The sequence below is a fragment of the Vipera berus genome, assembly GCF_964194415.1.
Source record: "Vipera berus genome assembly, chromosome: 2".
In the NCBI taxonomy this organism is placed as follows: Eukaryota; Metazoa; Chordata; class Lepidosauria; order Squamata; family Viperidae; genus Vipera; species Vipera berus.
The window spans coordinates 123,637,284-123,657,136 of record NC_138203.1 but is presented as its reverse complement, the minus strand read 5'-3'; the positions used below and the strand labels follow the sequence as shown (position 1 = coordinate 123,657,136).

The window sequence follows — 19,853 nt, the reverse complement described above, 5'->3', positions numbered from 1 at the left end:
TCCTTAACACTACTAGATCTGTCGTTTTTAATGCAATTATATACACTATATTTATTTATTTATTTATTTTAATTCCATTTATATCCCGCCCTTCTCCGAAGACTCAGGGCGGCTTACAAGCTTAGCAGTAGCCTTCATTCTATGTATATGCCTGCTTATTAGGGCTTTCATACACCCCCCCCAAGCGGCATTATTACAAAGTCAGCTTATCTGGGTCCTCATTTTACCTACCTCGGAAGGATGGAAGGCTGAGTCAACCTTGAGCCTTGTGGGATGCGAACCTGCACTAATTGCAGGCAGCTGGTTTTTTTTTACTTAAGGAGGCATTAGCCCACTGCTCCACCAAGGCTCTTGGAGTTCATTTATTTTAATTATGGCTACATATGAATCAAAACCGTTGCCATTCAAAAGCTGTACAGGTTATCGTCAAGTTGCAAACATCCATTTAGTGACTGCTCGAAGTTACAACAGCACTGGAAAAAGTGACTTATGACCATTTGTCACATTTACCACTGTTGTAGCATCCCCTTGTGGTCATCTGATCAAAATTAGGACGCTTGGCAACTGGCTGATATTTATGACACTTGCAGTGTCCCATGGTCATGTGATCCTCTTTTGTGACCTTCTGACAAGCAAAGTCAATGGGGAAGCCAGATTCTCTTAACAATTGTGTTACTGACTTAACAACTGCAATGATTCGCTTAATAACTATGGCAAGAAAGGTCATAAAATGGGGGCAAAATTCATTTAAGAACTGTCTTGCTTAGCAATGGAACTTTTGGGCTCAATTATGAGCGCTAAGTCGAGGACGATCTGTATCTGCCCAACTACTCAAAATAGGTTAGGAAGCCAGAAAACTATTTGAAAATGATGTATACAAGTGTGGTTTCCTTATGTCTTTTAACACTGAAGATACATTACAGGCGAGTAAGTAACAAGGAAGCCATGTTTCAGGATATTTCTCTGCATTTGGCTTTAACAGTAGCATCCGAATAGCAGATTAAATTCATTTATGAAGAACTAGTGTTCTGAATCATGATAGGTGCATTAAATTTTCTAGTTTAGTGGCAACGGTATATTTTTGCATAGCAATTCCTGTGGGTAACGATGGAGAATTTTATCGGACAATAGCAGAGTGTGAATGTTGTTTTTTTTGCTTCTAGTCTTCATAGAGAGTTCCTTTGGTTTTGCAGGCTGAATACTGCCAGAAACAGAAAACTGGACTACATTAAGAGGTCTCCTCACCCTAGAAAAGAAGGTTGGTTGGAGCAAGAGAAGATCCCAGTTCCTTTGGCAGCTGCTGAACAAAGGTACCTCTTTCTCTCTCTCTCTGCCTTTGGACAGTAAAAGAGATTTACACTTTTAGGGCAAAGGAGAGAACAATGCCACATGTCAGAGCAAGTCAGAAGAGCCTCAATGTCATTGTATTGTTTTCTTTTATGCAAACCATCTTGGGGATCTGAGACAGATATCAAATAAGCAAACAAACGTTGCCATTAGGTACACACTAACATTAGAAAGGGAGATACAAAGAAGATTTGACAAGGTTTGCAAATATGTACTTTAAGGATTAAAAAAAATATATGTAAGGGGGCGAAGACAAGTATTGCTTAACCAAAAGGACAAAGCAGAGATGTAAGACAAATCAAGCCGCCTCCAGGGACTTCCAAGATGAGGATAAAGTAGTGACCTGGTACAGACAGGAAAGGGATACTGCACTTATGGGGGGAAGCTCAATGAAACCATTCAGATGCAACAGCTGCAAATGGGCTGAATTCCATGCCAGAGATTACAAGAAAATATTTGGGATCAAACTACCTTCATCTGCTGCCTTTACACTAATCGCTGCGTAGTCAACACTTGGAAAAATGTGCACAGTTCTAAAGCTGCACTCAAATGTAAAGGCACCACAAGTCTTTCCTTGGGAAGAAAGCTTGAAGCCTACTAGTTTAAGGAAAGGAAGAAATGAATAGGAGATGGTAGAGGGGTGTGTGTGTGTGTGTGTGTGTGTGTGTGTGTATAAAATTATATAAAATTAAATTGCCAGCTTCAGGAGTTAATAGGCAATCAATCATCTGAGGATGACCAGGCCTGCAGGTAAAGTTAAACTCATCACCACATATAGTATGAAGAGGCACAGAGGATGAAGGACTAGATCCTGCAGGGTGCCTAGCTTGAGATTGTGTAAGCAACTTCAGAAAGCATAGCAAAGTCAATCAGCTAGCCTCCTCAAAAAGCCAAGACACCTCCGTTAATTGAGCCACAACTGCAGTTGGGTCTACTTCACAGCTGGCACCACAGACTATCCCTCCATTAGAAATAACTCTGTTGGATCCTTGTTCCTGCCTCTATCATCACAACAGCTTAGGGAACTCTCTTGTTTGTTTGATTCCTGGACTGTTGCAAGCCGTTCTTGCCTCTCTGCTATTGTCTCACCCTGCTTGCCCGAATCTGTGCTCTGATGGCCTGTCCATCTTCTACACCCACCATCCCTGTGATGGATTGAACTCTGGACTGAACTCTGCATGCCCATTGTGCCCACCTGTCAGGGAAGGCCTCACTTTCCCTGCAGTCCAACTCGTCATTGAACCAACGGCAACTCACCTCTGGGTGCGTTTGTTCAATCTAGAGTTAAAACAGTGAAGGCCAATTTAAAACATGGGTGTCCAACCCGAGTGAAGAGGAAGCGTCTTGGGCCCACATATAAAATATATAATATAGTTCATGTATACAGGTAGTCCTCAACTTCAAAAGTTACAAAAGCACTGAAAAAAGTGACTTATGACCGTTGTTAAGCATCCCTATGGTCAACAGAGTCCTTTCAGTTACACTTTCATTTTCATGCGAGTTAAGCATACATGTCCTAGAAGAGTCAACCCTGGATACATTGAATCAATCAATCAATCAATTTAAAAAGCATGGGAATAACTATGGACGTTCTAGTCACCTTGCCACCAAAAGGCAGGCAGTGAGGGCAGGCACCAGACTGAAGGCGGGGGGGGGGGCAGTCCAACAGGAAACTAGCAGACTCAGACTTAGAGCCATAAGATTGCTAGAAACAGAGCACGTTATTTCAGGTGCTCCCCTGATGTACAGAAAGGCATCCTATCACAGCGTGTCCTGGTGGGATAAGGAGGAAAGCACCACTTCCATGGTGTAGCACCCTCAGGCTCTTTCAAATACAGACAGACAGACAGACAGACAAGACAGAGCGACAGACAGACGGATTTGGAGTACACGGGAAATAGTCAGCTGACTTCATGCCAAAAGCCAAGGAAGCTCAATGGACCTGCCCTTGGTCAAAATGACAAAGAATTGGAAAAAGAGGAAATTGGTCAGAAAAGGCCTAAAATGATGCTGTTGCCTATTTGTTTTTGTCATGCCTATCACACATGCTGTTCCTAATTTCCTTGGAAACAATCCAACATTTGGTTTTTATGATACTTATTAATATCAATTTTTACATTTTATATCTGTGGGGTTTTTACACTGTTGCCTTTATCTCATTGTTGTGGACTGTTCAGAATTGCTTTTGGTAACATGGGCAATCTATAAAAAGCTATTTGAGTCTGATAAATATTTGGATGCAAAAAAAGTTCATGAAGGCTTTTTAAAGCCTGAACCATTTCCTTCAGACATGCTTTTGCCTTAAATGTACCACTGCTGAGAATTGTGTATCATATACTGTCTGCAGTATATGATACACAAGCCCTAATCCTATAATCAGAGTTAGCAAAGATGTATTTTTGCTGGCAAAAACACTCAAAGCAACTTTGTTAGTTCCCCCCCCCCAAATCAGGTTGTTTTATGGATTTTTCCCAGTATCTGCTGGGAAAACATCTGTTTGCAATTAGACTAGGTTCATCATCACTTTGTATTAGAAATTGGTCACCATTATTTCCTCCATTTAACACAATAGAACAAAAAATAAATATTCTGACAGCTGTGTTGGGGGGTGTCAAAATATGTAAGATGGCACATATATTATTGAAACTGAATCCCCGTCCCTTTCGTGCATGAAACATTATTCATATATATAAAAGGGATGCGGCATCAGTAACAAAATTACACCACCATGCACATTTTGACACACACACACCCGTAGATTCTCTAAGATGGTAGTCTGGAGCCTGAGAAAGGAGTATGCCCATTATGGTCATAGGTCCATGATGGTTGTAAACTGTCAAGGTATTAAACAGCTAACCAGATAATGTAATGTAAGATATAAGATGTAATGATGGGAATGACTCAGCAGAGTCTGTGTCTCTTTAAGATCCTTTGTAAAGGGAAAGCTCTGCTAATGTGTTCCTTCTCTTCAGTTTCCTGCTGTAACTGGTTTGTTGGATCCTGCTGTATTAGCACGTGTATGTATATTGTTCCTGGTGTATGATATTGTAGATAGTGTAAGATAAACCACCATTTACTATAGACCACTGTTTACTGTGTTTACTCCTGGTTTATCTCGCTCAATAAGACTGTGCACGCACTGACATAAACTGGCTCATCATATGGCCAACCTGATTTCATTACTTTTTATGGTGGTCATTAAGCAAATGTGGTGGTTGTAAAATGAATACCGGGATCATTAAGCAAAGCAATTGTTTCCCATGGGGCATTTTTGCCAAAAACCAGAAATAAATGCTGGTTTTCTTCAAAAGTGCCCAGAATGCAGTCCTATGACTGGGGGAACCGGCAAAATGAAAAACTTGGCAAAACATGCTCTCTTCTATTTTAAAAAAAAATCGAGTGGTTCCCAATATAGTGACTTTCTGCTAAGTCATGGCCCAATCTGTTAAATAAACCTCAACTGGCTAGATTCCCTACATTATTCCTGCAAACATAGTTCAGCCCTATTGCTACTCAAGATCTGCCATTAGTAGATAATGAATTTCCCACATTGTTATTCAATCACACCACTACTCGGGTCCATTTTTCTCCTTTTCTTTTTCTCAGCCCTTTGAAGCTCTTTTCGCTGAACTGCCCACCCCTCCCTTTTCACCCAACCAAAGTCTCCTATTTTGCAGCTTACTTGAATGGTACAGCTGTTTTTGATTCTAACTTGCTACCTCTAGTTCCTGCCAAATAAAGCATTACTATGAAGAAGAATCTAAACAGGTAAAAAGAAATAGGCAATAAGATTTTTTTTAATAAAGAGGAACTATAGGATTACAGAGAAATAAAATATTCACTGGCAATTCTACAAAACTGCAGATATGATACACATTTACAGTGGTCCAAGCTAACTACTGAAGATCCGTTCTCCCCCATTTTTAAAATGTTGCAATTGTGCCAGGATGGTGTATAACAGGGGTCTTCAACCTGGACAACTTTAAGACTTGAGAACTTCAGCTTCCAGAATTCCTCAGCCAGCATAGCTGGGAGCTGAAGTCCACAAGTCTTAAAGTGGTCCAGGTTGAAGACCCCGGTGTATAAAGTACGATATTAACTGTTAAATGAAAAATAGTCAAGCTTCCTCCAACATAGACAAATAGTTTTGATATAATTTTACAACCAATTACACTTTTTCTAGACCAGGTGGCTGGGGAATTCTGGGAGCTGAAGGCCAGACCTCTTAAGGTTGCTGAGGTTGAGAAACACAGTTCTCAACAGACATCTTCAGCTTGCTGGTAAAACATTAAATAGATGAAACACCCTTCCCCCACCCAAACGCAGCTTCTCAGGAAGACGTTAGGCTTAAACTCTCTCACTGATTGCTAGTTGTGCAGAGAGAGTTTCCTAATGGGGAAGGGTGGGCGTTTCAAACAAGTAAATTCTTCCTGGTTTCCTGCAGAAGCACAATCGAGGAAAAACTTATACAGTAATTTGATTCTATTGACCGTACAAATGGATGGACCGTCAGAAATCTTTCCTGTCTAGAAGGGGATAATTTAAACCAGGATACAGAACTTGACATTCTGTGAGGTATGATTCAATTTAAAAAGAACTTATCTACTTAGACAATCAAACGGATCTGTAGCTCAGAGATACCATTCCTGTATTTTGAACTATCAAAAGAAGAGAGTAGAGATGTCATTTGGAGATAATGGATCAGCAGCATAAACTTGCAAGATAAAATAATACAAAGCCATTTCTTTGTCCATGAATGCTACAGACAGCTGCTTATATCGTACAACATCAGTCGTTGCCATGTATGGTAACTGGTTACCAAACAAAGCTTCTGTTTATGCAGCAAAGTTCCTATAGCGATCAAAATGGAATTGGCCCTAACCCATATACATTTTGGATAGATTAGGCCTCAACTGAGTCATACTATCAGGTTTTACTTTGGAAAATTCAGAGCAGACAACATCAACAAAGATAATAAAATGGTACACATACAAGACTTATAAGGACAGGAACTGGGAGCAAAGGCTGAGCAAACTGAAGGCAAGCAGGAGATAAATGGAGATAACAGCCCACAATGAAGTTTAAGGCCCTACCACAAAAAAAGAACAGAACTCAACAAAAAACAAAAGTATTCTCCATTAATATGGAAGGAAGGAAGTGGGCTTAGATTTCTTTTTCAATCCAAACAAAGATGTAATTAGTTATTGAGAAAAATCTTCACTGCCTCAGCAGGCACAGGCCATATAATAAGGCATATTGGGCAAAGCTGAAACACTTCTAAGAAGAGGACAAACATTAGAACATTAGACCAATGGCAGCTTCCCCATTGAGGCCCTTCAGCTCTCTTGAACTACCAGTTGGGCAAAGAACTTGGGAACTTGCAGACTCCATACATACAGTAAAAGCATGTGAAGTGCCACAGGGTAGAAGCTAAAAAGTACAGATAGGAAATTACAATTAAAGGCTGGCAAAAACATAAATGCAAAAAACTCAGAGGTAGCCTATAAGGTCATTATTTAAATGGGGTGATTAGACCTGGAGAAATATTTTGACTAGGTCAGCTTCTACAGTATTGGTGGAAGCAGTAAAGGGCACTCCTTTTCTCTAAATGAGACTATTCAATCTTTATGATCTATAACAATTCAGAAAGATCGATATTTCCACAGAGGTATCCCTTCTAGTGTAGGCAAATGATGCCACCATATCGGCCATCATTTTAGAGTCTGCTCCGCCCTCTAACTCCAGGTTTGAATCTTAGGGATTCTATTAAAATTATGAGAGCTGCTTCTCAAATTGACCAAAAGGAAGATAGGTTTTCAAAATGGAGACGGGATATATGGTCCATCTTTACCAATGAGGCAAGCCACCAGTTTGTACTATCAAAAAGCAAGAGAAGATGGACAAGAGTTTTGCTGTCCCTAATTGCCTAAACATAGGCCCCTCATTTAAAAGGGGAATATTTGCTGGAATCCTTAACCTTACTTCTAAAATATTATCAAATAATATTATTCATCAAAACTCTTAAATGTTCTGCTCCTTGGATTAAATACTTGCATCCTAGGCTGCAAAGACAGAATTGAACAAATATAAGCTATACAGTATATTTATTAGATCTGGAAGCCTGAAGTCTACTCCCTGAAGTCTACTCCCATCTGATGAGTCAATCACGAGACACTCGGACAAAGCCCCAAACTGAACTTTGGCTCCAGCAAAGAAATGTGATGCAGCTGCAACCAAAAAATATTTTTTACCCAGGCTAAGCAGAATAGGGTACCTAGGAGAAGATGCTGGTGGAGTTGCATTAGGTAGATCAAAACTGCAGCACCATCTTTTGGGATGGGACATGTATTTATTTACTGTTACACCCTGAAACCAATCTAGTCCATTACCAAAGTAACAGATAGGTGGCAATCAATCCCTCCCACCCCAAACAGAATGGTTTCAATCCCATTACGCTGCCTGGATAGGAGAAACAAGCCAAAGAATCTGGATCCCGAGTTCACTCTAAATAGGGATGGTGTTTAATGCACAGCAGCACTGGGTTTATTTTGGAATAGCTTCATTAGCTTTTCCATAATACCTCTACTTATCAGAGCTTGTGTCCTTGGAAGTCTTTTCATGCCAGCTTCTAGTTTATAGAAGCCAGATAATTTTGAGCCAAAATGTTTAAAAAAAGGACAGTTCATTATTTCCTTCCCCCAACAAGCTCATATTATATATCTATGCTCAGCACGATTTCCACACTGGTAGGCTCTAAGTCTGAAGCAACAGAAAAATTGCTACAGCATTCAAGCACATCTGGAGTGCATCAAATTGGTGAACGCTGATTTCAAGGATTTAAAGAGCTAGAGCGGCTAACTAAAGATGTCTGTTAGCACTGGTTGGAGTAGCCCTTGAACACGGAACTACTCAATACACACACACACACACACACACACACCATCCCATGATTATTATACCAACCCACTTATACATCTGCTTTTTAAAGGAAAAATAATCACTGCAATATGCAGAAGGGGAACACATTTCACATTGGACTGGTTTGGAAAACAAAAGATATTCTTAAGTGGTCCTTCCAGGCGTCTATGAGAAAGTAAGAGAAGCAGAGATGAAAACTCATAGAAATAAAGGAACCCCTTTTGTCACCTTGCTACTGTACAACTCCTGAAGGCCTCACCAGAAAGGAAGAATTGGACATGGACCAAGCAGATTCTTCTAATCTGAGTTAATATAAAAAAACAAAAGCCCTTCAATTATTTTATATCTGGCTGTTCTGCCAAAGGATGCAATTCACAGCATTATTAAAAGACAATCCAAACCGATAAAAACAAATATAAAAAGGGCCAGAAAAAATAGAAATGCAGTATAGATCACCAAAGCTGTTGTAGAAAGGCCTTTCATACTGTTTTGTGGGACATCTCAATGTCAACAATGGAGGCATATACATAGAATGAAGGCTACTGCTAAGCTTGTAAGCCGCCCTGAGTCTTCGGAGAAGGGCGGGATATAAATGGAATTAAAATAAATAAATAAATAAATAAATAAATAAATAAATAAATAAATAAATAAAAAATGTGTATCTGTTAGGTAAAACTGGAAAAGTACTGTACTTGAAAGGCTACGCCATCACTAATAGAAAAGGCTAGACAAAACTACTTTCATTATTTTCACCTCATCACTGATAATAAACATCTTCAAAGAAGATGTTTCAAAGAAAAGGGAATACAAGTATCAAATGGAATCTTTCAAACCCCAACTCCCAAGCTTTGTTAAGACTGTAAGAGTCAAAACAACACTTTAACTATGGCCTGAAGCAAACTCATAACTAGATGAGATATTAAGCCCCAGAAAGAGTGCTCAAACTAAATCCAAAATCATTTAGCTACACTTAGAACAATAAGTTTCACTGAAATCTGAGATGAAAATAAAGATTTAATTTTTTCCTATTAAATTCAATGAGAATTGAAACTAACTTTTTTTTCTGAATTTGAGATTTGATCCTGGAAATGTGCATAAAGTAACTCACTTTTACCACCAGGGGTCTGCACATTGTTGTAATCTTCAGGGGAATCTTGTTCAAATTAATATTGTTTGTATTTAACAAAGTTGTGAACTTTAATTCCCAAGCAGCAAAAAGATCTAACATTTAGAATTATTAGATAGACAGATCATTTGATAACTATTGTTCCCGAGTTACTGAATCCTGAATAACTTACATTACAATGAAAGCTAGACAACGGTGAGAAATGATTCTCCTACTGTTTCCCATTACGGCCCATTCCCTCCTGCACCCCATGTACAAATGCTCATCCACAGGGTGGGGAAACTGATCTAGTACGGCTGACTTTTTGAAATATATAGCCCGAGGCCTTTACGATGCCTGAGATGGAGTAGAAAAAATGGCTGCAGTGACTAACTCTCTTGTACAGGTTGCCCTGAAAGAACAAGAGTATTTGCAGCCCCACATTTATTTCAAGGGGGAATCAAAACCCCAAGCAGATCTGACCCCTGGAGACTGATCTTTCTGGATCCAACACCACCATACTAAATAACAGCCAAAGTATTATTCTTATCCATGAGTTATTTTCATTCTCCTCCCTTGCTGTGAGACCCCAGAACCCATTGGTCACTCACCTCTAAGAAATTCTATGCAAGCATTGCCTTATTCTCCAGCCACCCCCTTCTCAAGTCTCTGTGTGTCCTGGAAAATATGGAGAAGAAGTTAAAATTCCTCCTCCTGGCTCTGATCCTAGCAACCATCAGGCCAAATAGTTTTAAAGAGCACTGCCCAAACAGGAACCTACCTGCCTCTTTAAGGTAGCAAAATCACCTGGTAGAATACAGACTTTTTTTCTGTTTTCAAGACACTGATCATGATCTAAAACTGAAATCAGAGTTTCCAAGTGCAAGAACAGAACAATATACCCAGGTCTTTCAGTCAGGCTATACATTTATGGCCATATTCACTTTAAATTGGTCAGAGATTTGTTTTACTGCAATAAATAGTTTAAAATGTATACAAGTTTAGCGGTCTCAGTGATTTCTCCATCAAATTAACCTCAGGTTCATTTCTATGAATCCCAAATTCATACTTCATAAACTTTAAGTAATCAAAAATCACGCCTATGTTCCATATATATTCTTTTAAAAAATAATATTTTTAAAATTACGGAACATCATTACTTTTCTAATATAGACTTTAGCTTAACTTATAGGAGACAGGGAGAAGCCACTGCTCTGAATCTTCACTTTATAAAGTTTTTAACACAGATATAGAAGACAATGTGATGATACTGAGCACTTTTCCATGTGACAGTCAGTGATGTGAGCTGGAGGTAGAGAACTAACATTTGCAATCATCTCACATACTTTGCTTAAAGTAACAGCATTCCCTACCCTGGTACCCACAATATCTGGGAATTCTGGGAGCTGTAGTCCAATAGCTCTGGAAAATGCTAGGGGAAAGAAAGCTAGATATTGCATTTCCATTGGGGAATATTTCTATTTATATAGGCAATTCAGTCTCTGGAAGACATTTCTCTATTTCTCTTTGTGCCAGCCACAATGAGATACATACAGTGTGGGGAAAAGGAGATTGGAGCTTTAGCTAGAAGCTGAAAAGGCAAATGCTGCTGCAACTAAGTTTAGGTTATCTAGCCATGGGGTCTGGTAATGGCTTCAGGCTTTCTTCTGCCTTCCAGAAAAAGGGTGATGCTGAATAAAATTACCCAGTGAATCAAACTGTTTCATGGAACCATTTGAACTGCTTTGTCAATTGGTATGAAAAGGGTCCTAGTACCCTTTCACATTCTCTTTAGTTTAAGACAAGCCCATCTTTAGTTTAAGACAAGCCCATCCTGAAACTCCAGATGTCCCCAAACCAACTTTCTCCAAGAGAATCAGACCCACTTCCTCCCTCCCTTTCTGCAGTTCTGAAACCATTGCCAAACCATTGCCAGACCCTAAATGCATTTCCAGGATTTTCAACAGCTCATGAGTCCCATATCACATGGCACAGTTAACGGCTCACTCTTTATGCTTTCTGTTCTCTAATGCACAGACAGTGGAAACAAACCAGACACACACACACACACACACACACCAAAAGGAACCATTCCTCTCCGATTCCCGAGAATCCTGGTTCCACCTTAACCCTACCAGTGACCTCACCTGTGGGAAACAGCCCTGCCAGCAAGGGCACGCCTGCTACACTTCCGTCCCTTGCTTGCCACACCCGTGTCAGGAGTGAGCCTGGAGGCTGCCTCTTGTTCTCTCTGGGAGGGGCAGGGCATATTTGAACCAGAGTTTCCGAAGCTGGAGAGCTTCCTGCCAGCCCTACGGTTCACTGAATTCTGGTAGATGGAAAGGTGAGTGCTTCCTCTGGGCAGATGATTAACCACAACTGACTCCCCATCTCTGGGCGGAGGGGGGAGGGAATTTCAGACAGGCCTGGTTGGGGGTTAAGTCCTCACCTCTCTTGGTTTCACCGCCACCCAGAAAGATTATTGAAAATGTTTGATTTATCCTTTTGTCACCTACCTTCCTCCCCTCTTTTCTCCTCCACTTTGAAAATTAAATGCACAGGTCTCCCTGCAGGCAGATAAGGAGTTTTATCTCACTATGTAAAGTGGCATTTATGCCAGTGGGACAGGATGACAAGAGCACACCATGGGGGGATAAAGGAATAAGATTGTGTCCTTAAATCTGGCCTCGGAGGGTAGAATCAAAGGACAATGCCAAATCTATACTCTCCCTACAATTCTACTTGGCAGGCAGATTTAAAAAAAAAAACTCAGCTGCCCCTATCCCCAGCAGGCTACCTGTTCCAGAAACTTGATACCATTTGCATTAAGGACCAAAAGGAACAGATGGTCGTGGGGGGGAGGGTTCCTGATCCCCCAGGGCCTTGGCCCTTTTTCACACCACCCCCACTGCTATCGCAGCCTAAGGCTCTGTATGATTTTCTTACAGAGCTCTTGAGAGAGAGAGAGAGAGAGAGAGAGAGAGAGAAATTGCTTAATACACAACTGAATTCTATTTTCTATTAACTAAAACTGAAGCTGGAAGGTCTGTCAAATCCACATATGCAACACACATAAACCCCTCAATCAAGAAGGGGAAAAAGAAACATTTCCATAATATCTTTAACAGATTTCCCCTGCCGGTAGAAAAGGAGGGGGAGAAGAACAGAATCCATTGTCCACTTAGGCCAGGAGTAGGCAACCTTGGCTCTTTTATGACTCATGGACTTCAACTCCCAGAATTCCTGAGCCAGCATGGCTCAGCTTGGAAACCTCTCCCTTTCCCCTCAGCATGGCTGGCTCAAGAATTCTGGGAGTTGAAGTCCATGAGTCATAAAAGAGCCAAGGTTGCCTACCCCTGACTTAGGCTCTGACTCTTATATGGTCTTTGCTAGTGGGGGCCGGAAGAAAGCAGGATCAGACCAGCCCTTCCAGCCTGCCAAGGACTGATAAGGTTGCAAGGCACCTCAGAAGCTGCCGCTCTACTGACAATTAAGGCACCAATTGTCTAGTAGTGATATGTGTCAAATCTGTGCAGGAGTCACAGATTTGACTGCTAACTATTAAGACAGGAGGAGGGGAGGGAAGTGTGAAACACCTGGCCATCCATATCTGACATGCCAGGTAGGACAGAAAATGAACGTCATGGCTTGGCCACCAGAGCCAAAGAAAGCAAGATTTTTTTTGTTCTAGCAAACACAACTGCAATGAAACACACGCACACACACCTGGCCCACATCAACAGGCACATCTGAAGAACAGACACCTCATTTAACAGCTCTTGCCTCATTCTTCGGGGCCTCCTTCTGACATTCATGGGATTCACTTACTTTGTTCCATCAATAGATGGGGACTATATGCAAATATGTTTAGTAAGCCCCATTAGTTCTACTGAGGCTTCCACTCCATTTGGATACATTTAATTAAAATAGTTAAGGGAAAGGGGAAAATGAAATCTAATTCCACAGGATTGGCACTTAGCTCCCCAGGATTTAATTGTGATGCTGGAAGCGCTTCTGAGCACATGAAACAATATCAAATTTATTTATTTATTTATTTATTTATTTATTTATTTATTTATTTATTTATTTATTTGGTTTATATACCGCCCTACTCCCAAAGGACTCAGGGCGGTTTACAAGGCAAAATTTAAAAACAATGCAATATAAAATTAAAATTAAAATTAAATTAAGTCTAGCCGCAAAAATTAAAATCACAATTTAAAAACATTAAACCCCTCAGTCCAGACCAGATAGCTCAAAGAGCCAGGTTTTTAGGTCCCGGCGAAATGAACGAAGGTTGGGGGCAGTCCGGAGTTCCGTTGGCAGTTGATTCCATAGGGCAGGCGCACCCATAGAGAACGCCCTCCCCCTGGGGATCGCCCGTCGGCAATCCTTGACTGGTGGTACTCTGAGGAGGCCCTCCCTGTGGGAGCGCACAGGACGATGCTCCCTTAGATAATCCGGGCCCATGCCATTTAGGGCTTTATAGGTCATCACCAGCACCTTGAATCTCACCCGGAGGGCAACTGGAAACCAATGCAGCTCGCGGAGAAGAGGTGTTACATGGGAGTATCGGGAGACTCCCATCACAACTCGCGCGGCTGCATTCTGCACCAGCTGAAGCCTCCGAGTGGTCCTCAGGGGCAGCCCCATGTAGAGAGCATTGCAGTAGTCTAGCCGGGAGGTCACGAGCGCATGGGTGACTGTGCGTAGGGCATCTCGGTCCAGATAGGGCCGTAACTGGCGCACCAGGCGAACCTGGGCAAAAGCCCCCCTGGCCACGGCTCCTGGATTATGAAAAATAGCTTCAAGACTTCTTTTCCCCCTTAAAATCACCAACTATTTTCTTGACCTGGGGAGGAATCCCTTGTAAATTCTTTCCTGGATTATTCTGCCTTTTTTTCAAAATCACCATGTTCACAGAAAATTAAGGACCATGGATTTACCTGGAAACTGTATGAAGAAATGCTCACAGTCCTGACCAGCTGACTCAGGAATTCTGGGAGTTGAAGTCCATGAGTCATAAAAGAGCCGAGGTTGCCTACCCCTGCCATAACTCCTTGGTTCCAGAGCTCCTAGAAACATAGGAGCTTCTCTTCTTCACTTCACCTATCCATCTTCTCCATTGACTTTCCCTTCTCCTCCTCCTCCTCCTCAATCTTCCCAAGCATAGGAGTCTTTGCTAGTCCATGACAAATCAAATACCCAAGTTTCTGCTTGCTGATCATTGCTTCCAGGAAATAAGTCCACTTTCATTTGGTTCAGGACTTATTCGTTGGTTGGTCTCCAAATCCAGATGGTGTCTGTCTTCTTTCTGCAGTTCTTCCTCAGTGCACGGTTTTCACACCCAGGCATATACTGGAAAGACCCACTGGTTGAATTACTCTGATCTTTCTAGTCACTGAAATGTACTCATCTTTTCATAGCCTTCTCTGACAGGTCATCCACACAAACCCATGCCTGCCTAACAAGCACTGAGGACATATTCTCACATTGGAGCCTCTTGTCTCAGGACTACCCTGACCCTGAGGCAGGAGGAAGCCAAATCAAGGTGATTTGGCAAGACACCCGTGTTTTCCTCTTTAAAAAAAAAGCAAAACAAATCCTGCTCCGTGGGAACTGTCTAAATGCAGGAGGAGCCTCAGGGAGGTTGGTGACCTGCAGGGCATCCAGCTGGGAGGCCCTGAACTTTCTTTGGCTGCTGGAGAAAATAAAAGTCTCTCCTGGTTGCCAACATTTTCTCGTTTCTGGATTCTGATAGGAATATCAACTTGACGGAATCCTTCCCATGAGATCAGTATTTCTAACAGCAGCTGTTGCTACCTCTGTAAACTACTCTTACCTCCATACTTGCTTGAGAATGCCACTGCTGGCCCTGTGTCAGAAGGACAGCAACACTATGAAGTGGGAGCAGAGATTGGTATGGTGAGAGACAGGAAGAGATGCATACTTGGGGGTGGGGGGGTGGGGGTAGGGACAGGCAGCTGAGAAGAGGAAGGATCCCCTTTCCTACTTCTCATTCCTCCAGAGCAGCAGCAGAAACTGGTCCCGCACTCTGTGTGAGGACAGCAATGTTGCTGGCCTCATCTTCAAGACCTAACAAAAGGACCACTGTCAGGCAGTGGCTTCCTACTTTCCTTCTGCCTCCAGGATGGGAGGAAAGCCCACTGCCAAGGGTCTTTTGCTGTCTTCTTCCCCACTCTGTTAATGAGGAACACAACCCTTCGTGCTTCAACTACACTACCCCAAATATGGAGTAGCATATTAACACCTGCCATTAATATGCAATTGCAGAATTTCTACTGAACCTTTCTTTAAGGTTTAATGGTCTTTAGAAGTGTGTTCACAATATGACCAAAACAGACACAAAAACAGAGCCGGCACCATGATGGAAAACATTTTGCAAATGGATCACTCCAAGCACTTGGGCGATAAGAATTCACAAATCACATCGGTTGTAAGGCATCACTCTGCCAAAAAGGAGGTGATGCAAATCTGGGTCCAAAGATTTAGCTGACTTAAGAAAATAGGTTTGGGGGCTTTTCCCCGCTCTTCAAGTGAGCTCAGTTCAAGAGAGACAATTCAGAACTGGGCATCAGGCCTTGGCAATCTTTCCTTTTACTTAAAAATCTGAACTGGTTGCAGGCTACCTCCTAACTCCACCCTAAAAGCCTCCCTTTCTCATTTTCTCCCAAACCATGTCCAGCTTGCAGAAAATTAAAGGCCTGTCTCCAAAAATTATAGAGCAGCAATTCCAAACAGGAACAAGAGACAAGATGGCAATCTGACTTTCTAAATTCTACTAGCCAGGAAACACATGAGAGCTCTTAGATCTTGGAAAGGAGAAAACCATGCAGCCCAGTTAAGAGCGTCTCTTCAGTTAAGACCCAGATAGGCCACCAGTATCAGCATGGAAATCAGTACCTCTGCATGGCTATGCAGATGGCTCTTCTGCCCTCTATCCCGTCCACAAAGAGTATCCGAAATCCCTGCTGACCCAGGGGTTCCACTCATAGAGGAATTACTAAACAAAATCTCAGCATATAAAAACAAGACTGCAATGTACTCTTAGTAAGCACTACTTAATGGGGACAAGCAACAGTCACAATCATATATATCAGCTTGCATTGCAGTGTGCCCCCTCCTTTCCTCCTTCCTGGCCAGGGTTACAATGCAAAAACCAAGAAATGCTGCAAATGCAGTTCAAGGAGGCTGGAGTGGGTGCTGGTTGAGGCCATGCAGGATTCTTTGCCTGACCATCCCACCAACACCCATAGCCCCAGGCCTCTCGGAAGCTTCTGTACACACGATGGGCCCATATGGAACGCATTAAGGGTTCTGCAAAAGGAAAAAGGTTGGAAGGAGGGAGGAGAGGCCAAATGTGGGTGGTGCAAGCAGGATGTATCCTGCCCTCACCCTGCTTGTCTCTCTGTGTGTGCATGTGTGTTTTGGAGGGGGAGTTAACGCTTTGCAGTTCAGGGAATAGTGAGAAAGCAAGAAACAAAATGGTTTAAATTAAACAGGGATTAAAATATAAGCAACTATTAGAAACAGCGGGAATTCCAGTTTCCTAGTTCGAGCAGACATCTCAGCTGGCTGGCTTGATTGGCTGTGCTTCTGTATCTATCAAACTCACCGTTCCCCCATCGCCTGTCCTAATGTAATGTATCATAAATGATTCCCATTTCATTAGCCATCATTCTTGACTACACTATGAAATACTAACCTTAGTGCTGCAATGATCAGCATCCCCCAAAGCTGCTTTAGTAGACTTTATGGATCTCTACCCAGAGCAATGTAAGATCTGTGGGGCAGTGAGGCAGGCTAAAATAACAGAGCGAACAAGGGGAGAGAAGGGTATTAAAAGATTCATGTCAAGAACATGTATGTGTAAAGCACAAGGTTATGTTGAAATTCCAGTGGCTGAAGGGCTGTAAGATTTGGCAGAAGCCCTGCCCCACTGGTGGAACACTAGATGTGCTGTGCCATGACTTCCCCTAAAATAAGAGTGGGGCACTAAAATGAGGTAGAAATGTGGGAGGAACAGGCAGCAAGAGGAAGAGCTACAGCCTAACCTACTTTAATTCTGGTACCACCTGACCCTAGTGATGCAATATACACACACAAGTCTTCTCCATTCATTCATCCCAAGGACAGGATCTGTTGTTGCCCAGGTATACACTAATAAAGTGCATAATTTGAGTGACAGAATGAGCAGCATAGAACTATCTTTCTCTGGCCCCAAGTCACACTCACACACACACCAGGATGGGTGATCTACACGATCAAGTAGTCAGGAAGGTGAAGGTCAGATTGGGATAACGGGTGGTGAGAGAAACCAATCACACTAAACAAAGGTTTGCTTAACCATGGTGAACTGAATCACCGGTGGCTATGTTTGCACAACATATTAAGCCAAAAGCAAAGAAACCACAATGGCGCTTAGCATGATGGATAAAGTCTATCAATAATTCCTGAGGTTGGTTACAGGTGTGCACAATGTAACATTTGGTGGTTCAGATTGGTATAAGGGCACAGTTTATTTGGAGTCTGCAGTACTTACATGAACAAACCAAGGATGTTGTGCCAATTCTGTTATATACAGTATGGTTGCTACACTATCCTTTCCTAAACAACTTTCTCTATTCTGTATGGGAGTTTTACCTTTGCCAAAACCCTGGCTTCTTATCTCCAGCTCTACATCTTGCATTTCTTCTATTCATCTAGTCTTTCCCTCAAAATATCTGAATTATTTTCAATCTGGATCTTGGAAACAATTATATGGAAACAACAGTTATTATTTCCCATCATTATCTTCCTTTTTTCCCCTTGCCCTCATATGATCCACATCTTTGCAGAACTGTATAGATTGTACACTATTGTATTTTTGTATAGCTTGTAGTTAACTTATTAATTCTTATTCAACGTAGAAGTCCTATCCAGGAATAGACCAAGGGTCTTCCAAGTGAGGATAGCAACCATTGATAAGGATTCTCCATACAACCATCTGAGACAGTGGCTGCTTCTGAACATTACTTGCCAGTTGCACAATTTAAATATGCATCTCCTGAATAGTATTTCTTTTGCCAAATTCCTAATCTTGTGACATCATACAATTTGAAAGGGGAAAGCTCAGGCAAAGTCACTCCCAGATTCTTGCAACCACATTAAGAGGTGGCATAACGGTCTCAGCACAGCTGCAATGCCAGTGGGATGTCACAGTGACATATCCTGGGCATCAGGATTGGTACACTTTATTTGCTGACCCAGCAAGCCTTGGTGCTTTGTTGTTAACAAACAAGGTGTACTGTTCCTCAACAATCTTCCCCTTTCAGCTTAGGAAAGTTTTTCTCAAGTCTCAGACCGAATTTTCCCCCTCTCCATGCTGAACCTGGCAGCTGCCGCTGACACAGTGAACTACAGCCCCAGAGTTCCCCAGTCCGGCCTCTTTCTAAAAATAGCACTTCTCACCCAGATGCATGGAAAAAATGGTGGGGCCAGACAGATCAGACTGTAGACACTGAAAGACAGCAGCAGTTCCCAGAGGTACCCTCAATTTTCTACTCAAGGGTTCCTTAATGCCCCTCAGTACCCATCTGGACGAGCTTGGACAAGCTCAAGTGCTCTGGCCTCTTAAGATGGAAAAACACACATCTCACAAATCAATCAAAGCAAAGTTCAACAGGAATTCTCTTGCACCTTCCCCGTGGAAAATAAGAAGCCACCATTAATTTCAAGAAAACTTTCTAAATGGCTGTGGTCCACAGGTGAGGCCTGCCGGCTTACTCAGTGGTACCCCAAACCCTCTAGACATCTCCAAAACAGCCTTACAGACTGGATTTACATATCACACCAAACCATAATGTGTCTAACGATATTTTGTTCATCATATTAGAAGTAGCTAAATTCTCACAGCACATGAAGTCAAGATCAAACAAACTACATTAGTGATGCTACTCCCAGATCTGGAATGCAGGCTTTTTGGTTCAGCCCTATACAATAGGTCATAATGCTTGATTAAAGAACCAGTTAAGATTCTCAGTACTTCAATAAAGCCTAGGAACTATTGGATCACTACTTCCCCTAATGTGACTGCAAGATTTAATAGGGATTTATAATTGAGCAAGCTCTTAGTTAATCTCTGGGAGTAAATGGTACTGGTTGTTTAGTGAGGCAAATAATTATAATACTGTACAAGAATAATTATGACTCAATTCATAAAAATACAAAGCCACTGCTTGTTTAAAAATGGTTCCCTGAATAAGCCAGTTTTGGCTAGGTTCACACAACACATTATATCAACCTTTGTTTTACTGGTTGGGGACTCAGCTTATTATGTGAACTCAACCAAGATTAAAAACAATAGCACTGCATCACAAACCTATTTAATCTCTCTTCAAAAGCAAGCCCTCTTTAATTTACCCTCTTCACAGGTATCTACAAGATTTCAGCCTCAACATTATTCAGTTAAAATTTAATCCCA

At 41.8% G+C, this 19,853-nt stretch overlaps 2 protein-coding genes across 2 annotated transcripts in view; one reads left to right on the top strand and one right to left on the bottom strand.

Moving 5' to 3' along the window:
• The window catches only part of FGD1 (FYVE, RhoGEF and PH domain containing 1), a 57,673-nt gene that overhangs the window by 34,206 nt on the left and 3,614 nt on the right, over nt 1–19,853 (bottom strand). The gene's annotated exons all lie outside the window — the stretch shown is intronic.
• GNL3L (G protein nucleolar 3 like) overlaps nt 11,608–19,853 on the top strand; it is a 57,778-nt gene continuing 49,532 nt past the window's right edge. The window contains exon 1 of the mRNA XM_081320371.1: nt 11,608–11,714. The gene's annotated coding sequence lies outside the window, so the exon portion shown is untranslated. The remainder of the gene's footprint in view (nt 11,715–19,853) is intronic.